Genomic DNA, 24,048 nt, shown 5'->3' with positions numbered 1-24,048 from the left:
TTACAGTACAAACAAAGTTGTTTTTCTCCTTTTTTAAATGTTTCTTGCTGCAGATATTTTATTAAAAACAATATTCACCCCCATCTTTTACATGTTAAAAAGGAAACCAAAGTTGCAGTTGGTATCATAGTTTTTTACTGGTGCTTGTCGTCAGGGCTAGGCTGCTCAGTCAGAGAAAATGACAATACTGTTATACATTAGGTGTTTTAGATGTCATAGCCTAATCAACAAGCGGTGCTATTGCTTCCCTTCAACAGAGGTGGAATATCCTACTGGTTTGTTGCTTTTTCTGGATTTATCATTTTTGAATAATATGTTTATATTATTTGTAACTCCTACCCAACCATTATGCCCTCTCGGAACTCTTTTTACCTTGCTCACTCTCTTTCGCTCTCTCTCTCTTTCTCATTTCCTACCTCCAGAAACACACATCTCCGCTTTCTTATTACCCAACCCCATTCAATAAGTAACTCAGGTCTTGCATGCTGGTGGGTGATGGCTGTAAATGACTGGAGCTGAGAGAGGCGAGTGTCGGCAGCCCGCTCCCTCTCCGTCGGCTCCCAAATTGCATGTTGTCCGGCTCTCATTTCAGCCCTGAAAGAGCCGGCGCTCGGTTAGCATGGCTAATGGTGCATTCAGACCACGGTGTAATTTTATTTCCTATTTCCGATGGTGCTGTAGTTTTTGTATTAAATGACAGGAGGTCTGCTGCAGGGCTGAGCTGGGCTGTGATGTGTGGATGGCTGTCTCCTTAATGGTCCGCGGGGTAATGAGGGCAGAAATAGGCTCTGTCCCAGGGGCCCAGGACTATGGTCCTGTGGGACGTACAGTACAGCCTACACCTCCCAGTCCACGGTCACTCCTGTGATGCAGATATTCCCTCATCCAACTCTGCTGCCTCTCCAACTGTTCCAACAGTTGGAGAACTGGATTCAGAACTGGCCCAGACTCAAGTTACTGTACTGTTTAGAGAAGCAACTGTCTTTTGAGTCAACTGTCTTCCGCAGAAGACTGTGGTACCATTATGCTATCCATAGTATTATATTGAATGGTTTCGATTAGGATCCTGATATAGCCCAGACGCCCTGGCACATATCAATTGCAGTGGTTGAATTACTGCAATCTGCCCCTTCTGTGTTGATAACTTCCATTTTGAGATCAATCTGACTTTTATAGTATCTTTCTTTAAAAGCATTGTAAGTGTGGAGTATTGACAGTAACCATCTGTCTGCGGTGACTCTGAATTACTACCTACGGCACTGGAGGGCTGCTGGAGTTTAAAAAATGGGCAGTGTGACTGTGTTTGGCTTGAAGGAGCAACAGTTAATCTTCGGCTCCCACCCTCAGCATATGGGACTTTGTTTGGCCCTACACCGGAGTGAAGCACTGGACTGTGGCACCTCATATTTCATATTGATGGTAGTTTGTTATCCATGGCAACTGGGCAGCCAATGGGGACCCCATATCTGGCTTAGTGGGGAAAGTAAGGAAAGGAGGGTTTTGCGAGGCCGTGCCGTCTTCCACCCTCCCTGTCTGCCTGCCTCGGTTCAGCGACAGGTTCCTGAACCCTGGGGAGTGAATTATTACCTGTCAGCCCCAGAGCCTCCCCATCATCCATAACCCAAGGCTGACATGGGACAGGCCTGTCCCAGCTATCTGCTGAGACCACCAGGCCTTGGCCTTCAGGTTTGGCCCCTCCAATGGACATTGGGGGAAAATCACATGAACATATTGCATTAAAAAGGGTGGGTTGAGGAAAGCCTCGTGGCTTTGCCATGGCAGCTGAAGGGGGGCTTCAATCATTGTCCGGGACCAGTAGGGGAAATGTACTTTACTGTGTTTTAGCTGTTTGCTCTTCACAATGCAGAAACTTTTTTTTACTGAGTCCTCATTACAATGCTAAGCTTCACTGTATTTGGTCATCATAGATTTTTCATGATTTATTGGATTTCCAGGTTTGAATATCATCTCTTTTAATGTATTTTTCTGTATATCTGTGTTCATTTCAGCACACCAGGACCTTGGTGCCCAAACTAAATGTCTGATTTAATTGACTGTGTTCAATATTGACACTGTTTTATCCTATTAGCCCCATCAGTAGCAGTCATTTAAATAGAGTCCTTGACAGGGCAGTAATTAGCTCTGATTCTAAAAACAGGCGAGTGATGGCTGCCCTCCTGTCACACAGCCACGGTTAGCACAGTACGGGTAATTATCCCAGAGCTGATGAGTGCGTGAATTTGGGAGGAAAAAGAGCGGAGTTCAACCAAAGGGTAGGATGGAAAAAAAGAAAAAAGGTTGCAGACCACACTCTGGACAAGTGACAGGCCTCAGTCCTCCTTTCCAGACTGGCTGTCTTCTTGTGGTTTTATAAAGCCTTTTTCAGCAGTGTTAACCCCTTGTCAAACATGGTCTTAGGCTGCTCAGCTAACCCGCAGCAGCCACGGGCCGAGAATGCTGGGTAACTGTCTGGTTAAGCTCCATGAACTGAAGTGGAAGGGTTCCAGCAATTACAGAGGGCAGTATAACCTGTGTCAGCAGATAGTATCATATTTATGTATTCAGGTCAGTAAAGGTTTCCCAACCCTTAGTCTTTGTATGTGAACATGTTTTCATCCAACTTCATTTGTGTTATATTAGTATGTAAATCCTGCTGTCTGAGTGGCTTGTCTATGTTTGTTTGTAATTGGGTGATTTGGGAAGGTGCTTCAATCTGCATTTGAGTAATCCTTTTAGATTCCATTATCTTTTTGTCTTCCTCAAAAGAGATTGGCCACACACACAGCTGTTTGATTAGTGTGATGGGAAGTTTTTGCCCAGTACACTCAGGGCTGGTAAGGGAGAAGAGTTTTGGGCAAGAAATACATCCTGTTGAGATTAAACTTATTTCCCTTTCATGCATATTTCATCTGAGGAGGTAGCTACTTCATTTGCACATTGAGTCTCATCACTGAGGATTACTGAGCGATGACTAAGACGGTTGCCTTTTTTATACTCACATTTAACTGCGACACCCACAATCCCCCAGAGCCCCCAATGAACCATAACAAACACAAGGGCCTATATGCAATATTCAGGCATTGAGATGCCTATTGGTACTGTATGTATATAATAGTATCAGTAAACTTGAATCAAAACATTTTCCCATTGGCTACTTAATGCAGGAAGCAATATACACTGCTCAAAAAAAATAAAGGGAACACTAAAATAACACATCCTAGATCTGAATGAATGAAATTGTCTTATTAAATACTATTTTCTTTACATAGTTGAATGTGCTGACAACAAAATCACACAAAAATTATCAATGTAAATCAAATTTATCAACCCATGGAGGTCTGGATTTGGAGTCACACTCAAAATTAAAGTGGAAAACCACACTACAGGCTGATCCAACTTTGATGTAATGTCCTTAATACAAGTCAAAATGAGGCTCAGTATTGTGTGTGGCCTCCACGTGTATGACCTCCCTACAACGCCTGGGCATGCTCCTGATGAGGTGGCGGATGGTCTCCTGAGGGATCTCCTCCCAGACCTGGACTAAAGCATCCGCCAACTCCTGGACAGTCTGTGGTGCTACGTGGCATTGGTGGATGGAGAGAGACATGATGTCCCAGATGTGCTCAATTGGATTCAGGTCTGGGGAACGGGCGGGCCAGTCCATAGCATCAATGCCTTCCTCTTGCAGGAACTGCTGACACTTCAGCCACATGAAGTCTAGCATTGTCTTGCATTAGGAGGAACCCAGGGCCAACCGCACCAGCAAATGGTCTCACAAGGGGTCTGAGGATCTCATCTCGGTACCTAATGGCAGTCAGGCTACCTCTGGCGAGCACATGGAGGGCTGTGCGGCCCCCCCAAAGAAATGCCACCCCACACCATGACTGACCCACCGCCAAACCGGTCATGCTGGAGGATGTTGCAGGCAGCAGAACGTTCTCCACGGCGTTTCCAGACTGTCACGTCTGTCACGTGCTCAGTGTGAACCTGCTTTCATCTGTGAAAAGCACAGGGCGCCAGTGGTGAATTTGCCAATCCTGGTGTACTCTGGCAAATGCCAAACGTCCTGCACGGTGTTGGGCTGTAAGCACAACCCCCACCTGTGGACGTCGGGCCCTCATGGAGTCTGTTTCTGACCGTTTGAGCAGACACACCTCCACGTCTCCTGATGTACTGGCCTGTCTCCTAGTAGCTCCTCCATGCTCTGGACACTACGCTAACAGACACAGCAAACCTTCTTGCCACAGCTTGCATTGATGTGCCATCCTGGATGAGCTGCACTACCTGAGCCACTTGTGTGGGTTGTAGACTCCGTCTCATGCTACCACTAGAGTGAAAGCACCGCCAGCATTCAAAAGTGACCAAAACATCAGCCAGGAAGCATAGGAACTGAGAAGTGGTCTGTGGTTATCACCTGCAGAACCACTCCTTTATTGGGTCTTGCTAATTGCCTATAATTTCCACCTGTTGACTATTCCATTTGCACAACAGCATGTGAAATGTATTGTCAATCAGTGTTGCTTCCTAAGTGGACAGTTTGATTTCACAGAAGTGTGATTGACTTGAAGTTACATTGTGTTGTTTAAGTGTTCCCTTTATTTTTTTGAGCAGTGTATATTTTGCAGCGATCTTTTTACCCTACTGCTCATCTTCTCATAGAATGCAGGTTAACGAAACAAGCCCTCCTGTGAATTGCTGCTGGCCACACACACATTATTGATTGGCGCAGTCCTAGAGGGGCTAAAGGTGCAGTGGTTTTTGTTCCAAATGATCTCTTAATCACTTTCATAATGAGGGTAGCCTCCCGCCATCCTGCCTCATTGATTAGCTGCCCATGTTGAAACTGAAGCGATCCGTCCCTTCACTTCACTGAATGTTTACTTTGGATTCACTGGTGTTTTGGCTTAGCTGTATCCAAAATCCTCATAATGGGTTTATTAAGTTGATTTTGTTTCTGGTGATGCATTCATACAGTTTTTGTATAGTCTATTTTTGTGATCATACAATGGATTTCACTGTAGCTGAAAACCATCTAGTTCCTGCATGATTTCAAAATATATATTTTTATTTTTAGGCTAGAATTAAAGTGCAGAACTGAATCTCCTAACCACATCCCAGGAATTGAAATGTGGGTGCGTGCTGGAGCTTGTTGTTCTTGGAAATCGACCCACAATTTCTTAGCGTGCAGGAAAGATCTGTTCTTCAGAGAGAAAATGTGTGAGAGGAGGACATTAGTAAAAGAGGGAGAGAGATTTGGAAATAGGCAGGGTAAGTAGGAGAATAACATCAACAAAAAATGTAATTTGATCATCTTAAAATCCATCCTTCATGCCATATAATACATGTAATCCTTATGCATTTAGGGCCCGATTCAGACTTAGGGAATGTACGCCTTTCTTACGCACGCCTTTACTAGGCACTTCTCAGTAGTTGGTATTCAGACATATCTTATGCAGGTGCATAACGGGCTTATCAGGTGTGATTCCCTTGCGGACGCTAAAATACATTTATTCAATCTCTGGAAACCCTCCTACTTGCTGGCCAACAGATTGTCTTGTGGAGTTTTCATTCAATAGCGTTTTCAGTACATTTATCTGAAATCATCCCTTTAAATACTTTCACTTTTTAATTAGAATTTTCTTGACAGACTCACTAGAATTTACACTGAGTGTACAAAACATTGTACATGTGTACATGCTCTTTCCGTGGCATAGACTGACCAGTGAATCCAGTTGAAAGCTATGATCCTTTATTGATGTCATCTGTTAAATCTACTTCAACAAAGGAGGCTGACACAAAATGTGCAGAGCAACAGATGGGCTACAGCTAGTCAACTAACAGTCCAGTACAACATTGGTGCCCAAAGACCAATAAAAGAATGCACAACTCATTGTACCTTGACACGAATGGGGTATGGAGGTCGATGACCTTACGGAGTTCCATTTCTTTCAGCAAAAAACAAAGTGTGCTAAATGGAGAAAACACTGGAGAATCAGAAAAACATTGCCTGGTCTGATGAATCCCGGTTCCTGCTGTTTCACGCTGACAGGAGGACTAGGGTATGGAGAACCACATGAGTACATGCATCCATAATGCAGTGCGTCAACATTGCAGGTTGGTGGTGTGATGTGAGGTGTTTTTTCATGGCACGTATTGGGCCTCTTGATAAAAGTGAGCCACAGGATTTCTGAACGTCATTGCCAATCAGGTGCATCCCTTCATTTTTTTTCAGCACGTGAAATGCCTCATGCCACAAGGCTTGTTCAGGAATGGTTCCAAGAACATGACGGTCAATTCAGTTTACTGCAATGGCCACCCAGTCACCAGATCTCAATCCAATAGAGCATCTGTGGGATGAGATGGAATGATCTATTCAGAGTAGAGATCCACTACCAGCTAACTTGACACAACTGTGGAAAGCATTGTAGGCAACAGCGGTTTGATTCATCATGAATGTTTCCATGTTCAATTCATGAAATATTGGAAGGTGAGAAAAGGGTACAATAGGGGTTGAACAGCAGTCTTATCAATATACCTTAATTATCCTCACTAATTCCGGAACTGTGATGACAACGATCCCGTCGTCATGAACCATGCTCCAGGTTTAAACTGCTATTGTCGTGACTTTGCTTTCATTAATCGAATGACTGTTATTTATTTAATCAACTAACTATGTTTAATTGTTACTCAGTTTTTAAATTAATCATGCAACAATTAACTCATTAGGATTTGGGGCACCACAGAACAGGTTGTTTAAAGAGTTACCATCCCCCGAATTAAACTCTAAGGCTCCCGAGTGGCGCAGCGGTCTAGAGCACTGCATCTGTGTTAGATGCATTACTACAGTCCCTGGTTCAAATCCAGACTGTATCACATCCGGCTGTGATTGGGAGTCCCATAGAGCTGCGCACAATTGACCCAGCATCGTTCGGGGTAGGCCATCATTTTAAATAAGAATTTGTTCTTAACTGACTTGCCTAGTTAAATAAAGGTTAAATAAAAAAATATATATATTTCATGGATAAACAGTCATCTTATTAATCATTACCTCTTATCATATCATCATTCTGACCAAATTGAACATGTTTCATTATTTATTTGAGGCTAAATTGATTTTATGGATGTATTATGTTACGTTAAAATAAGTGTTCATTCACTATTGTTGTAATTGTCATTATTACAAATAAATAAAGAAATTTGTCATATTAATCTGTATCGGCTTTTTTTGGTCCTCCAATAATCGGTATCGGCTTTTTTTGGTCCTCCAATAATCGGTATCGGCGTTGAAAAATCATAATCGGTCGACCTCTATTGTCAACCATTGCCAAGCTGATCTGAACCATCTGATCCTCACAAGACACTCTGTATGGTCTGTGCTCCATGAATGATTCAAATAGGCTACATGTCCCAAATTATGGAACAACTTGTAATATGTTAGCCTAATGTAAAACACTATTGACCCTCAGGAACAACCTCACGGACTTGACAGACAAAAGAAAGGTAAACTAACAATGTAAGGGAACGATGCAAAATGTGTCATTTGTGTAATATGAATAAAAAATAAAACACAATCTTGAACCCTCTGAGTCAATACATGTTAGAATCACCCTTCGCAGCAATTACAGCTGTGAGTCTTTCTGGGTAAGTCGCTAAGAGCTTTGTACACCTGGATTTGTTCACGATCGTTGCTAGACAGCAATTTTCACGACTTGCCATAGATTTTTCAAGACATTTTTAAGTTAACGGTAACTAGGCCACAGAGGAGCATTCAATGTCGCCTTGGTAAGCAACTCCAGTGAATATTTGTCAATGTGTTTTATGTCTGTTGGAAAGCAGACTGAACCAGGTTTTCCTCTAGGAAATGGCCTGTTTGGCTCTATTCTGTTTATTTTAATCCTAGAAAAAACTCCTTAGTCCTTGTCAATGACAAGCATACCCATAACACAATGCAGCCACCACCATGCTTAAATATATTCACAGACGTGTTGTGTTGGATTTGTCCCAAACATAATGCATTGTATTCAGGACATTTTCTGCAGTTCTACTTTAGTGCTTTATTGCAAACAGGATACATGTTATGGAATGTTTGTTCTATACAGGCTTCCTTCTTTTCACTTTGTCATTTAGGTTAGTATTGTGGAGTAACTATGTTTTTGATCCATCCTTAGAGTTTAATGGCTGTGACAGGGGAAAACTAACTGTTTTAATGTCAGCATTGGCCTCATGGTGAAATCCCTGAGCGGTCTCCTTCCTCTCCGGAAACTGATTTAGGAAGGACGCCTGTATCTTTTTAGTGACTGGGTGTATTGATACACCATCCAAAGTGTAATTAATTACTTAAACATGGTCAAAGGGGATATTCAGTGTCTGCTTTTTTATTTTTACCCTTCTACCAATAGGTCCCTTTCTTTGCGAAGCATTGGAAAACCTCCCTGGTCTTTGTGGTTGAATCTGTTTTTGAAATTCACTGCTCGACTGAGGGACCTTACAATTATCTGTATGTGTGTGGGGTACAGAGATGAGGTAGTCATTAAAAAATCATGTTAAACACTATTATTATTGTCCATGCAAACTCTTTTTCTCCTCAACTTATTTAGGCTTGCCATAAGAAAGGGGTTGAATACTTATTGACTCAAGACATTAACATTGTTTTTATTATTATTTTTATTTAAATGTATTTATTTATTTTATATATATTTTTTGAATTTTACCCCTTTTTCTCCCCAATTTCGTGATATCCAATTGTTGTAGTAGCTACTATCTTGTCTCATTGCTACAACTCCCGTACGGGCTCGGGAGAGACGAAGGCTGAATGTCATGTGTCCTCCGATACACAACCCAACCAGCCGTACTGCTTCTTAACACAGCGCGCATCCAACCCGGAAGCCAGCCGCACCAATGTGTCGGAGGGTGCACCTGGCAACCTTGGCTAGCGCGCACTGCGCCCGGCCCGCCACAGGAGTCGCTGGTGCGCGATGAGACAAGGAGATCCCTACCGACCAATCCCTCCCTAACCCGGACGACGCTAGGCCAATTGTGCGTCGCCCCACGGACCTCCCGGTCGCGGCCGGTTACGACAGAGCCTGGGCGCGAACCCAGGGACTCTGATGGCACAGCTGGCGCTGCAGTACAGCACCCTTAACCACTGCGCCACCCGGGAGGCTTTTGACATTTTTTATACATTTCTGAAAACATAATTCCACGTTGACGTTCTGGGGTGTTGTGTGACACAATCTCAATGTAATCCATTTAAAATTCAGGCTGTAACACAACAAAATGTAGAAAAAGTCAAGGGGTGGTGTCAATACTTTCTGAAGGCACTGTAGGCCTATTTCTCTGGGTATTACTGATGGTGGCTACTGATAGTGGCTAATATTTAATATGATTGAAATTGTAAAAAAATAACAAAAAATAACAAAATGTCCAGCCAGATAATTAAATAATTCTAGAGTGCATACATCAACTCGGTAGGTTCGCCGCTACTGTCAGTGTGTACTGGTTTTCACAGGCTACAGCCTCGGCTTGGGTCTCCAAATTTCAGACCCACAAATTATAAAGCCTTAAGCCTACAATTAGAATTCTGAATAACGGCAGAGCTATTTTATACTTCACTGTGGAAAAGAGTACGAAATACCTGTCATGTTGACATGCTTTTTAGTTTGCAGAAATATGACTGATTTTACATTAGTCACCGGCGATCATAAGCTAAAATAGATTTTAAACAATTGCCATTTATATGTACAATTCCCTTATCCAAACGGATTACTCAAATAGCTCTGTAAATTAGTGCATGGAGAATAGTGTTTATTTCTATTCGAAAAAAGAAAGTTGTTGTTGCACTTGGAACCGACAGGTTGCTTGACCTTATTCATCATTTCATTTTGTATGAAGGTGTTGGAATTAAGACGAAATGAAGTCAACGCCGGAATACACCTCTGCCACTTCCTTAATTTCTTTGATCTCTACCCCAAATGTATAGTGGCTGAATAGCATGCTATTCTCATGCGTAACATCAGAATACGTATATAGAGAAAAGCGTATAAAAATAAAATGACGTTCCCTTTTATGCACGCTTAACTTTGGTCGAAATTCCCCCCTATTAGTCTTTGTTTGTGTTCTTAAAATCTGTGGCACAGTTATTGTGTCTGTTCTCACAGATATAGCCTATACCGCAAAGCAATAACCTCATGGGGGGAAAAAAATCTATTTAGAGTTTTGCTACTGGAGAACTTATTCTGAGTCATGATCATGTCTCAAAGTAGCTTATTGCAGTTTTTGGAAATTAGGATTTTTATGGGCCCGACACGTGAAATGAAGCAGGAAATTAAAAACCTAAGATTGTTTTTCCCGCTTAAAGCCGCTGCTTCATGCAGTAATGCCTCATCATACCCGATTCAGGCCCTGCATGCACTCAAAAGGTGACTGGTATTCATTTACACAGTGTTTTGATTAAACCTCTTTTTATTTTTTTATGGTATCATGCAACTACAGAAAAATACATATATTAGTCTGTCACACATTGGTGTTAAATGACATGCATACTGCCAGTTGGGTTTTTATTTGCTTGTTCAAAACCCTGCATCGAATTTCCCAACTATCCATAAATAGCTGTCTTGTTCGACCTTGTTACTGGAAACTTGTCCGGGGTCTATCAAGACTTAGCATGTACTGTACTATATGCACTTAGGGAAGGGATGACAATGGATCGCATTCAAGTGTCTGCTAGTCCTCGCTTTGTTTAACATCTGTGTGTGTGTTTCTGCATGTGTATGTGCTGGTTTTTACAGTATAAGTCTACATCTCTGGGTGGTGATAATGCTATCAGTCGTTTGGTTTAGACGAGGTGCAAGATTAGTTCAGTAACAGACTCCTATCGCAGTCATTTTCCTGGGTTTCTCTGAACTCCAGCCCCTTTCGCCGGAATCAGGGTTATTTTTAAACCGGTCTGTGGGGGTAGAGGTCCAGGGGGTAAGTGTCATATAATTCTACCAGGGTGCGTACAATTGTCCCCCCCCCCCCTTCTCACTTCAATCGTCCCATTCCACTGGTGTGTTAGTTAACCATGTGGTGACTCATCCACGCAGCTGTGTGTGTGTGTGTGTGTGTGGTGGGTATTTGTGTGTTATAACGGCTGTTACGATGTTTACCATGTGTTTCGTCTTTTACACAGATACAGTAAACATTTGTGTTGACGCATACAAAGCACTCCTACAGGTTCTCTTTCTCCTGCCCAGTGCCTCCAAGGCGGCTTCATTTGATCCTCCTTTATTGCTTTCCCATATTATCTCTCTGCCTCGACAGTCTCTCCCTGAGGGGTGATCACTAGTGACTGACGGTATGAAAGACAACTCAAGGTAAACAAGTCTCCAACTGCAGAGCCTGATACTGCTTTAATGCCTCGTCTCAGAGGGAGGAGTGGGAGAGGAGTGAGCGATGGAGAGAGGTACAGTAAACCGGGTATATCTTTAGTCACCTAATTTGAAGGGACCCAAATAGCCAACACAGCGGAAATGACCCCTACCTCCCACTCACACTCTAGGCATGGTTCCATTACCTACTATTATAATCACAGTCTGTGTCCGTGACCATTAGATGGTCACAAAAAATAAGGTTCCAACAAACAGTATCTCAAGACGCTTGTCTGATTTGGAAAAAAAGTGCTAAGAAATGTCTGGTTAGATGTCTAATGGAGTCGGTAATGGAGAGAGACTGACTGCACTCTGAGGGACATATATCGGACACTCAGGTCAGTGATTGCATTGAGACGACCATTCACACACAAGACCTTTTTAATTATGTTATTTTAATTAACCAGCTAGCATTATGTCTATGTCCATTTGTCTACCCACTCGCCTTGGCAGACTAGGCTGAAATTCGCAGGCATTGTGTTCACTTGGCTTCCGAGGTCCCTGCCTTCTCCTATATTTTCCTTTCAAATATATTTTTTTCTCTTGTAGGTTAGCATGATAATACCCCAGTGGTGGAGGGTGGTGAGGTGTCAGCACAGGGTTGCTAATCACATTAACCCTGTGCTCCGCCTGGTTATTATACTAAATGCACCATTGGTTAAACTAACAGTCTGAATTCCGCCATTATTCTCCAATATCAATGGGGTAAGAAAGGGGGAAGGAGCACAATGGCAAATTGTGGGCTATGTCTTGCTCCCTGGTGTCCCACACTATTGTTCCATGAATCTTTCCCCAGTGTAATTATGCTATGCTAATACCCTCCCTTTGGTCCCCAGTTATACCAGCAGCAGGGTTGTTCAGCCTTCATGTTTAGACTGTGCTGTGTCACGTTGTTCTAGATAGAGTGAAACTAGAGCGAAGTTAATTTAAAAAAATTATAGTAATTGTCCTCCAGTGCCAGCCCTGAAACATGAGCATACCCTGGACTGTTTCTCTAGACACTCTCGGTGGGGGTTTGATGGGAAAATCATTGGCTGAGCTTGTCGCCATGGTTTCAGCATCAGGGTTAGGTGTGGGTCAGACCACCTTGAACTCCTCCGCTGGATTGATTGTGTTGGCCTTGACCTGAATACTGATTGAATTTCTTTGGGGCTATCTGGGGAAGGAGGCCATGTTAGGGGGGGAGGAGGGAGGTCAAGTCATTTACCTTACCCACTGTTAAGACATAGAGTATGGGAATTTGGTGAAGGAATGGTGAGAGACGAGTAGTCATAACATGCCTCTCTCCCTTCTGCTGGACTGTGCGTGTGCTCCTTGTGATTTCACTCTCACTGACCCACAATACTACACTGACCCACAATACTACACTGACCCACAATAATGGACAGCTGAGAGGAGGAAGGACCTTTACAGGGTACCCTATGTGCCCGATGAACATGTTCTTGGTATTCCGTAGGAATGCTCATCTCTGTGGTCAGTTCTTTTAACATTTGATGTAGAGCTGAAAAACTCCCTTGCTAGTCTTGCATTTTCTCCTAGTGTTTTGACAATGGGATGACATGCACAAGAGCGCTCTAGGGTTTAGCTTGAACTCAACTGATGATATTTGGATGATCTTTGAGTGGCAATTTGTTGCTCACATATGGATGGTTCTTGATGCATTTCTAGAGGAAGGGCTCAATTATCTGCCCAAAGTCTACATTTTAATTGACTGTTTTAAATGTCTCTCCTCTTTTCAAGTAATCAGAGATATCATCAACATTGTCAGAACAGAAATTCTGGCACTCTCACTTTAAGTAGTTTGAGGTGGTCCGTGACATTGAACTGCAAACCGTTGTTACTACATATTTGCTAATATTGACTGTAACAGAAATTAGGGGAGCTTGAAACATATGCTTGATCAACGACCACTCTGGAGCCCCTGTGTTAAAACTTTCCGGGGAGGGGTTGGGCAATGGGCACCACCCGCGGTGACATGGTGGTCCACAGCTGTAGATGATCCCAATATCTTAATTCCGAGCCCTGGTCCTGATCCGGGTTAATGAGCAGCTAAGTCTTCCCGCTTTAGTCTCTGTGATTAATCAAACTGCTCCCAGGTCAGTGGCGGGGGGGGGGGACACAGGATTTGGAAGATAGCTGTCCTCTCCTAACCGCCACCCCTATCCTTCATCTCTTCCTCCTCTTGGCGAGATCTGTGGTTGTTGTCATTTGTGTTATTTTGCTGGTTAATGAAGCTTTTCTGGTTCCTTTGGAGATGTGGTTGTGGAATCTCCTCTTTCACTGTTGAAGATCCATATTCTGAATCGATGCAGAATCGCACATGCTCATGTTAACACATGTTAACATGCAGGTGTGTGAGCTGCTTGTTTGTCCTTCCGACCATATATGGAAGCACCTGAAAAGAGTAGAATAAAGTTGCAAATAAAACAAACATCCTGTAAAATGTTTCAGCTGCCAGAGTTGTACATGATTACGTACCAAGTTGTGGTTACGAGCAGTGGATTGTGTAATGGTGTTTTCATGTTAACTCAGAGTTGAGAGAAAGCCCAGGCTGGCCAGTTTTGTTACCTTAGCTCTGGTGGTGGAATCGTTCCTCTACTCATGTTACCCAATCAGAAGAGATTATGCTAGCACCGAGTCTCAAAGCCCTCTCAGTTATTTTTTACATTTCCATTTTTCCATTCTTTTTTTTTAGGTGTTTAGCTTATGCTACTCTTATGCTGGCTTGCGTACCGTACTTTTAAATTGAAGGAAAATAAGATTGAGCTCCACATACAATATATTAAGAGCCTTGAAAGTTTACTGAACTCCAGGAAAATATATTTTGAAATTGCATTGACGAGTTGATCGCAGTGCACCAATCAGATAGTACGAGCATCCTAACAGGTGACTTATTGATCTGTGGTGTTGATTAAACTGTGCAACCTTCCCCTCCTTTCCGAAGGAAAATAAAATGCATAGCCCTACCCTCTAAAATAAATCTACTGGGCATTTGGGAGCAATTTGAAGTCTGGGACCTTTTAGTGCTTTGGAGTTAATCATGTTTTGCTGTTGAACTTGAAATGGAATTTGGTTTCCACTGCACACAAGCGTTGAATATGTTATTATTTTGTGTTGTTCTTTCCCAGGCTGTGCTTTGAATTCTGAACTGATCCATTACAGCTCTTACAGATGGCAAGTACCAGCATTCATCGATCAACATTTTGCTACAGACCAAAAAAGAGCAAAACAATAGTATATTGGCCAGAAGCCCACGCATATCACGCAACCCACAAATAGGCTGTTATTGATACACTACAGTTTACATTTTCTCTCTTTGTGCTCTTGGCCTTTTTCTCTCATACTGAGGGCATAGAGAAAATAGAACAAAGTACAAATGAACAGAGCTATTATAGAATTTGAGACAATAGAGGAACCAGCGTTAGCATGTGGCTGCCAGCTGGTCTTTTTTTTTTTTTTAGTCCAGTGGCTTCTTTTTAAAAAAATAAGTCTTTACAGGTTGAAATACCTGCTGTGTTTTTGGGTAACTAGGTCACATACCCAACCTTCACCATTTGTCACAATTAGCTTTGTCTGGAATAGATAAGGTCGTAGTGTTGGATTTAGGCCAATGGCCTCTAATCATGGCTCCAAGAATGTTCAATCGCAGATGATTTTGACCGACCAAGTTCAGTCTAACTATAAATAGCCACTGCAATGGGAGGGAAAATGAACTTTCTTGAGGCTCTGCTGAATTGACTGGCAGGAGGAATTTTCCAGAACAATGACCAGGTTAATGTGTTTCCAAAATGTTAATTGTGATTGATGGCCCTCATGTTAAGCAAGACCTTGTCCCGATTTGGGATTTCTTTAGTGTATATTTTTTGTGGCCAAGGACTTGGATTACCCTCATAATATGCTATAATTCACAACATGAACCGTGCACTGCAAGAGCATGGAAATGCTCTGGCATCATTTAAAAATTGGACCTAAATCTAGGTGTCAGCCTATCCAGAGGAACAAAATCACTTAGGAAACCAACAGATTGTTCTTTTTCATTGTTTGAAAGATCTCTTTGCCATATTGTCAGAGAGTGGAGAATTCAACGAGAGAAATCCAAATATTTCTCAAACCACTCTGTGCTGAAAGGGGAACTGGCAAAGTGAAGTCTAATTCTCTTTAAGCAGATTGCCAGAACAGATTGTGTTCTGAGATGCCCTGTGATTTGGCCATCTCCAACTCTCTCTAGGATTTGTCAACAGATTTTATTCATAATCTGCCCATTTATCAATGTAAACTAAGTGCACTTTTGTTAACTTCCCTTTCTCTGAATAGAGAAGAACCAGTCAAGAAACGTGTCTTCTTCTGCTTCGTTAGTTAATGTAATTTCTCTTCTGACATCTGAAGCATGTTTTTTGCTGCAGCTCTTGTTATTTCCAGAGTACTTTACAGTTGCATTGGTTGTTCTGGTCTTTCCTTTACTTCAATAATCATTGTTTGCCTTCCACTATAAACCTGGCTATAGTATTGAGTTTTTATATATATATATATATACACACACACACACACACACACACACACACACACACACACACACACACACACACACACAGTCGGAAGTTTACATACACCTTAGCCAAATACATTTAAACTCAGTTTTTCACAATTCCTGACATTTAATCCTAGTAAAAATTGTTTTAGGCAAGTTAGGATCACCACTTTATTTTAAGAATGTGAAATGTCAGAATAACAGTAGAGTGATTTATTTCCGCTTTTATTTCTTTCATCACATTCCCAGTGGGTCAGAAGTTTACATACACTCAATTAGTACTTGGTTACATTGCCTTTTAAAGTGTTTAACTTGGGTCAAACGTTTCGGCTAGCCTTCCACAAGCTTCCCACAATAAGTTGGGTGACATTTGGTCCACTCCAAATGACATAGCTGGTGTAACCGAGTCAGGTTTGCAGACCTCCTTGCTCACACACGTTTTTTCAGTTCTGCCCACAAATTTTCTATAGGATTGAGGTCAGGGCTTTGTGATGGCTACTCCAATACCTTGACTTTGTTGTCCTTAACTTCTTGATCATTTTCGTCAACATCCGCTGAATTGCAGAGCGCCAAATTCAAATTAAATTACTAAAAATATTTAATTTTCATGAAATCACAAGTGCAATATAGCAAAACACAGCTTAGCTTGTTGTTAATCCACCTGGCATGTCAGATTACAAAAAAGTGTTTCCATAAAGATTATTTTCATATCCTAAATACCTCCAATTGGTTGGCGCGTTATGTTCAGAAATCCACAGGCTCATGACCGGGCAGACGAAAATTGCAAATATTATCCGTAAAGTTCATAGAAACATGTTAAACGTTTTTCATAATCAATCCTCAGGTTGTTTTTACAATATATTATTGATAATATTTCAACCGGACTGTACCTTCAATAGGAGAGAGAGAGAAAATGTCTGCTCCAAGCTGTTGCGCATTCAAAACACTGCTGGCACCCAGCCATACAATGACGCGATGTGATCTTTCTCGCTCATTTTTCAAAATAAAAGCCTGAAACTACGTCTAAAGACTGTTCACAACATGTGGAAGCCATAGGAAAAGGAATCTGGTTGATATCCCTTTAAATGGAGCGAAGGCAGGCAATGGAACAGAGAGCTTTCAGGAAAAACAGCACGTCCGGGTTGGATTTTCCTCAGGTTTTCGCCTGCAATATGAGTTCTGTTATACTTACAGACAATATTTTGACATTTTTAGAAACTTTAGAGTGTTTTCTATCGTAATCTTTTCTATGCATATTCTAGATTCTGGACCTGAGAAATAGGCAGTTTCATTTGGATACTTTTTTCATCCAAACATCAAAATACTGCCCCTAACACTCAACAGGTTAAGCCATTTTGCCACAACTTTGGAAGTATGCTTGGGGTCATTGTCCATTTGGAAGACCCATTTGCGACCAAGCTTTAACTTCCTGACTGATGTCTTGAGATGTTGCTTCAATATATCCACATAATATTCCTTTCTCATGATGCCTTCTATTTTGTGAAGTGCACCAATCCCTCCTGCAGCAAAGCCCCCCCACAACATGATGCTGCCACCCCCGTGCTTCATGGTTGGGATGGTGTTCTTCAGCTTGCAAGTCTCCCCCTTTTTCCTCCAAACATAACGATGGTCATTATGGCCAAACAGTTCTATTTTTGTTTCATCAGACCAGAGGACATTTCTCCAAAAAGTACAATCTTTGTCCCCATGTGCAGTTGTAAACCGTAGTCTGGCTTTTTTACGGTGGTTTTGGAGCAGCGGCTTCTTCCTTGCTGATCAGCCTTTCAGGTTATGTCGATATAGGACTCGTTTTAGTGTGAATATAGATACTTTTTGTACCAGTTTCCTCCAACATCTTCACAAGGTCCTTTGCTGCTGTTCTGGGATTGATTTGCACTTTTCGCACCAAAGTATGTTCATCTCTAGGAGACAGAACGTGTCTCCTTCTTGAACTGTATGACGGCTGAGTGGTTCCATGGTGTTTATAATTTCTCCCAAGGCTTGTGAAGGTCTACAATTTGTTTTTCTGAGGTCTTGACTGATTTCTTTTGATTTTCCTATGATGTCAAGCAAAGAGGTACTGAATTTGAAGGTAGGCCATGAAATACATCCACAGGTACACCTCCAATAGGCTAATTGTCATCATTTGAATGAATCAGAAGCTTCTAAAGCCATGACATAATTTTCATGAATTTTCCAAGCTGTTTAAAGGCACAGTCAACTTAGTGTATGTAAACTTCTGACCCACTGGAATTGTGATACAGTGAAATAATCTGTCTGTAAACAATTGTTGGAAAAATGTGTCATGCACAAAGTAGATGTCCTAACCGACTTGCCAAACGTATAGTTGTCTACACTGTATTTCTGATCAATTTGATATTATTTTAATGTACAGAAAATGTGCATTTATTCAAAAACAAGGACATTTCTAAGTGACCCCAAACTTTTGAGCGATAGTGTGTCTATCTCTCTATCGTTCACTCGCTCAGAGAGATCTCTATCTATATATACTTTTCTAAATTACTTAAACCAACTGTTTCGAAATTATAATAGCCCTTCATTCATACATTTTCTTGGCTGTCTAGTTCGTTAATAACCACTGAAAAAAATGTAGTCAGTCAGGGAGCACAGAAAAATTCCAAAACTATGTATAGAGGACAATTACTTGCACATTTTGACGGCGAGGAAATAGGTTGACCGATACATAATTATTATGCAGGGTTGGTACATATCACCTTCTAATATTATTGATCTGCTGCATCTTGTTTTTAGGAAATAGTCCACTCGTTAATATAATTGTCGGTGTTCTAAAGGAACTTTATGTACCAGATAGGAACCCTGCTTCACAATATATTAATTGATGCATGACAGCGGCAGAGGGATTTGATTGACGTGACAAGCAGGACCTCCAAGGTGTGAAGATCTTAATTTGCTCGAAAAGCCGTTTTTTTTTTATTAAAATGACCAAACAGAGTGAGCAGATGTTCTATTTCTTGCCTAGACCATTACATATGGTGAATGTCTAACTGTAAGTCACTCTTGAATTTGCCCGTTTTTAAATCATTCCTATTCTTGTTTTTGTTTAGATTGTGGATGTCTTCACTCGGGGTGACGACCCTAACCAGCTAGTGCCAATCATCTATCCGTGTCAGCTGGCTGAATCTCTGCAGTCAAATTTGTCGAAAGTTAAGGTAAGAATGTCGTGAATTTTAATTGCAGCGAGATGAATGTTGATTGGGAGTTCTGGCTATGAACTTTCTTCTTACTGTTTGATCTGTAATAATTCGGGATAAGAGTGGTTTGATAGGATAGGGGCAAGGTCTGCTGGCTGGAGGCACCCAGTGACAGATTGATAAATGGAAGCAGTGTGAAAGGTTATTAAGACACTGTAATGACCTATATTATTCATTAGATTTTATAAAATATTTTAATCAATCTACAGAGCTGAGTAATTTTCATGAGCAAATGTAGGGGGTAACTCCTATTCATAAATTTGAAATATCCTTGCTTTTTGTTTTTGTAGAAGTAGAGTAGATGTATATTATCATGTTATGTGTTTATTAGCATGACAATAGCAGATTGAGGTATAGGCCGTGATGGAAAGTGGCTTAAATTGCATGATGGCCAACCCGCAAGTCATGCGGATATTGGAAAAAACAACTGCATGGATTCCCCCATCCTGTCTGGTTTGACAGTCCCTGGTGACCATGACCATGGACAGTAGAGGACAGGGCCAAGGTGTGCTGGTGACAGGCCATCTCACGGGACGGGTCTGAACAGATGGTTGGCCAGATGCAATCTAGCTGTGACCTTGGACCAATCTGAGGGTAGAACCTGTGCAAATGTCTAAAAAAACATGTCCATAATATTAGTCTCAGACCCGTTTTTACAGTACTTTGTTATGGTTTGGTGTCTGTTAGTGAGTGATTTTACATTTATTTTACATTTTGAGGACATACAGGCATAATTATAGCAATTTCTGCACCCTCTATCGCTTAAACAGCAGCTTGTCAATAATTCCCATCTCACCTGCCACTTGACCATCCAGGGCTCTCAGAGGAGATGCCCCAACCCTGGCCCAATTCAAATAGCCAGAAACAGAGTGAGAGGAGCCTGGGGAATGACTGCCACCATCAGCCCGACACTTGCCAGCCCTGCTGAGTGATTTAAGAGCGGTGAAGGGAGGGGCAGGACAAGCGCTGGATGTGGAATTGGGGACCGGGGGTGAGGTTAGAGGTGTCAGGCATATAATTGGGGTGAGGAGATCTCGGGGTAGATGGAGAGAAGCTTTATTAAGTCAGTTGAACTCCGATGTGGCCCGTCCACCTCGCTTTCCCACACACCCACACATACAGGCCAATCTTCCATTTCCACAAGAGACTCTGTTCAACAAAGACATAGAGGGCAAACTCCTCAGGCTCCTTTCAATCAGAGATAAGACAAAGACCTCATTAATCTACAAACGCTAGTGGGAAAGCTATCTATGGTCATGTGTCCCAAATGGTTGTCTTCTCCTCTGACACAGTTCCAGTTGAAAACATATGCTTCTGTCAGATCTATTTAACAACCTATTAGTTAATATGCAAGTGTGTTCAGTAGTTTCAGGGCTTTTTTATTTGTTTCAAAGCCAGTTTGACACGACACTTTTTCAGTGACGTTGTCAGTTGGATGAATGTGTTTTTATTTTCTTCACACAGTAAATGCTAAATTGTTAATGCTCGGTCATTGAAGTCCCCCCTTCGCTCAGGCTCTTATTCTGCCGTGCACTGTAGAGGCTTGTTTTCAAAGCCACTGTCAAGCAGAGGGACATTGGCAGCCTGGACACAGCTCTCTTTTCCTGAGAAAATAGTTTTCGACTCTGAGCAGCAAAACAAGAGAAAGTTGATGCAGAGAGGTCACGGGCAGAATTAGTTGCCTCTCTTAGTTTCTCCCACTACAAATTGGTTTCCGAGGAACTCAAGAAAGAGGCTGGCTCCTTGTTCTCTGCTTCCTTAGTAGCTTGTTAATCCCCAGCTCTGTCCGGAGGGGAAATGCTTGCGCCCACACTACCCCCCAAAAACGACCCCCTGTCCTCCTACCCAATCCTACAGGGATTTGCTAATCCTGTGCCTGGTCATGGTGGGGAGATTGCTGGCTTTTCAAAGCCCGTCTCTGGCCAGACTTCAAAGTCACAACGATACAAGACTTGAGAAAGTGGGCTCGGTGAATGAGGTCTGCTGTGAGCAAACCTGCTCCGAGGGTCACCTACCTATGCACTTTCCCCAAGGCAACACAGAGAAGTTCATTCTCGAGGTGATGGCTTTGTTAATTGGGGTACTGGGTGGGGGATAGCTGGCTTGTCAGATGTGTATGTGGAAGCCCTCTCTGGCCATAACATGTGAAACCTGACAGAAGGATGGCAGGCCAGTGACGCTATTCTTCGCAATTTGAAGAGCTGCTGCCAAATTGAAAGTGAAATGCAGGGGGGGAATTATTAATGGAAAACCCCGCTCTCCTTTTAAGCATTTTTCAATCTTGAACTGACAAACTCCTAATTCTGAATATGGGAATTTTGATTGATCCTCATCATTTATAGGTATGATGATACCTTTGCCTTGTGCAATCATGTCAGATTATGTTCATTGAACTGTCCGTAACAAGCCTATCTATGTATAGGATGTATCGTGAGTCAGGATTTAGGCTCTGGATGTATTAATTGTGAGACATCTCACTGTTTATAATTCTACAGAATACTGCTGCTCCTTTTCCAAGAATCACTCCAAAAACTACCATGTACATTATTTTTGGGTCTTCATACCCAGTTAGATTCTCAGATAACAATTTGCTTGATTGGAGCAGCAAGGATTCATGCCAGTTTTGTAGGACTTTCAGGGTCATTGCACATACTATTTTTTTGTGATCAACAATAGTTTAGTTTACTGTCTTAACAAGCATGTGATCATTTCTTTGCATGCATTTTTCAGAGTTTTCTATTCATTCTTGTCACCCTTTCTTAGAAATAATTTAACAATACCATACTGGTTATTTCAATTGGCATGACTAATCTTGTGGGCTTCAAATTCAAAGCATTTAAGTACAAATGTTTGTGCCCATGTGCTTGTTAGTCCGACTAAGTGGAAATCCAGTTTTCTCAAATATTTGCCCTCCTCTTGTCTTCCTCTTGAGTTATTTGTCTCGTTACTTGAATGTAATCAGAAGTCTTTGTTGCTTGGACGGTTGCGAGGGCTTTGCTCAATTTAAACCTTTTGATTAGAATAAAGGAATGATTACAGTGAAGGGACTCCTTTACTCCTGACGTTAACTTGGCTGCTCGCTTGTTTAACGAATGCAGCGTGCCCGTGCAACCTGGTAATTAGCTTAAGTGGACTCCCCGGCTTCCGGATGAAGCTTTTTGCCTTCCCGACCAGGAAAGTGCTGGGATGTGTGGCGAGAGGGATTCAGCCCTAATGCTCTGAGACAGCTTTGCCCTGGGCTAACCCTGTGTTAGAGGTCAGCAAGGTTCAGTAGAATAATGAGGAGGTTCTGTTAACTACGGATTCATAAGTAGATGTGATTTTGCAATTCATTCAGCTTATTCAATTAGCAAACCCTAGCCTATTATTTAGTGCAGATCTTTCTCTACAGATTGATTTACATACCTTTTACCTCTTTTTTTCTGATAAAAAATACTTGATTCCTAGGTCAGTTTTGAAATTTCAGAAACATGACTTGAAACATCTCAATCAAATCAAATCTAAATGTATTTGTCATATGTGCTGAATACAACCTTACCTTGACATGCTTACTTGAGAGCCCTTAACTAACAATGCAGAGGTAGTTTTTTAAGTAAGAAAATATTTGTTTAAAAAATATAAAGTTCAAAAAAATATATATAACAATAACGAGGCTATATACAGGGGGGACGGGTACCGAGTCAATGTGCGGGGGTACAGGTTAGTCGAGATAATTGAGGTAATATGTACATGTAGGTAGGGGTAAAGTGACTTTCCATTGATGATAATATACAGCGACTAGAATTATTGTGCTGTATTGTGTATCAGGGCTCTGCCCTTACCTTTTTAACAAGGAGCACGTGTCCACCTAAGTTGAAAAAATGTTGGAGCACACAAATACATTTAGGAGCACAATGAAAAATATTTGAAGTAACAAAATGATTTATTTGTAGTAATGGTGCAAGAAAGACGGTCATGAATCTGCACTCTGTGTATTCTCAGTGGCACTCGGGCTGCGGTATAGTGAAGTAATCATTGCAACAATTATCATCTGGCTGATTTTAGGTGTACTGGTGCTCCTAAATATAAATTCCAGGTCGCACAGCAAATTATTTAGGCACATATGTGAATAAAATGGTCGCACTGTAGAGCCTTGTGTTTCGGAGTGTATTCTGTCCAGCGTCCACAAAAACAGTGCCTACCCTTTGCCAGGGTGCTGGAGAGACAGCTTGTATTGATCTGGTCCATGAGACGGATGGTTTATGTGAAAGACTGATACTGTAAGCAGCAATGGACTTGGAGATGTCTGCATCATGTGGAAGAACCAGTCTGATCAGCGATATTGACAGGGGAGCAGGGCTTAGAGATGTCTGCATCATGTGGAAGAACCAGTCTGATCAGCGATATTGACAGGGGAGCAGGGCTTAGAGATGTCTGCATCATGTGGAAGAACCAGTCTGATCAGCGATATTGACAGGGGAGCAGGGCTTAGAGATGTCTGCATCATGTGGAAGAACCAGTCTGATCAGCGATATTGACAGGGGAGCAGGGCTTAGAGATGTCTGCATCATGTGGAAGAACCAGTCTGATCAGCGATATTGACAGGGGAGCAGGGCTTGGAGATTTACAGTGGCAGGGTTGTTTTTCCTCCTCCTTCATCCCTTCTTTATCTGTCAAGGGACTTCTGGGTTATTACAATGTGAAGACTGGGGGTTTTGTGATCTACTACAAATACCAACAATCAGGATTTCTCTTGGAGAAATACGTGGTGGAGTTGGATGGTTTTGTCCAGTGGAGCATTTGTTAGCGTTGAGGGGGATGTTTACTGGTAATGGTGTCATGCTGTGACTGCTGCAGCAGGCTACAAGTTCTATCTCATTGACTCTCCTATTTAATATAA

General features: G+C 41.9%; 1 protein-coding gene across 6 annotated transcripts in view; it reads left to right on the top strand.

Annotated features, from left to right (window-relative positions):
* Positions 1-24,048, top strand: part of LOC110487106 (semaphorin-6D) — a 123,578-nt gene that overhangs the window by 2,691 nt on the left and 96,839 nt on the right. For 5 of the 6 annotated variants that reach the window (XM_036945765.2, XM_036945769.2, XM_021559031.3 and 2 more), the window contains exon 2: positions 19,023-19,127. The exons of the other annotated variant lie outside the window; for it this stretch is intronic. The gene's annotated coding sequence lies outside the window, so the exon portion shown is untranslated. The remainder of the gene's footprint in view (positions 1-19,022; positions 19,128-24,048) is intronic. 6 annotated transcript variants of the gene reach the window in all.

The sequence above is a fragment of the Oncorhynchus mykiss genome, chromosome 2, assembly GCF_057628025.1.
Source record: "Oncorhynchus mykiss isolate SJ-2025 chromosome 2, ASM5762802v1, whole genome shotgun sequence".
In the NCBI taxonomy this organism is placed as follows: Eukaryota; Metazoa; Chordata; class Actinopteri; order Salmoniformes; family Salmonidae; genus Oncorhynchus; species Oncorhynchus mykiss.
The sequence above is the reverse complement of the archived record's forward strand: the minus strand, read 5'-3'. Positions and strand labels throughout refer to the sequence as shown.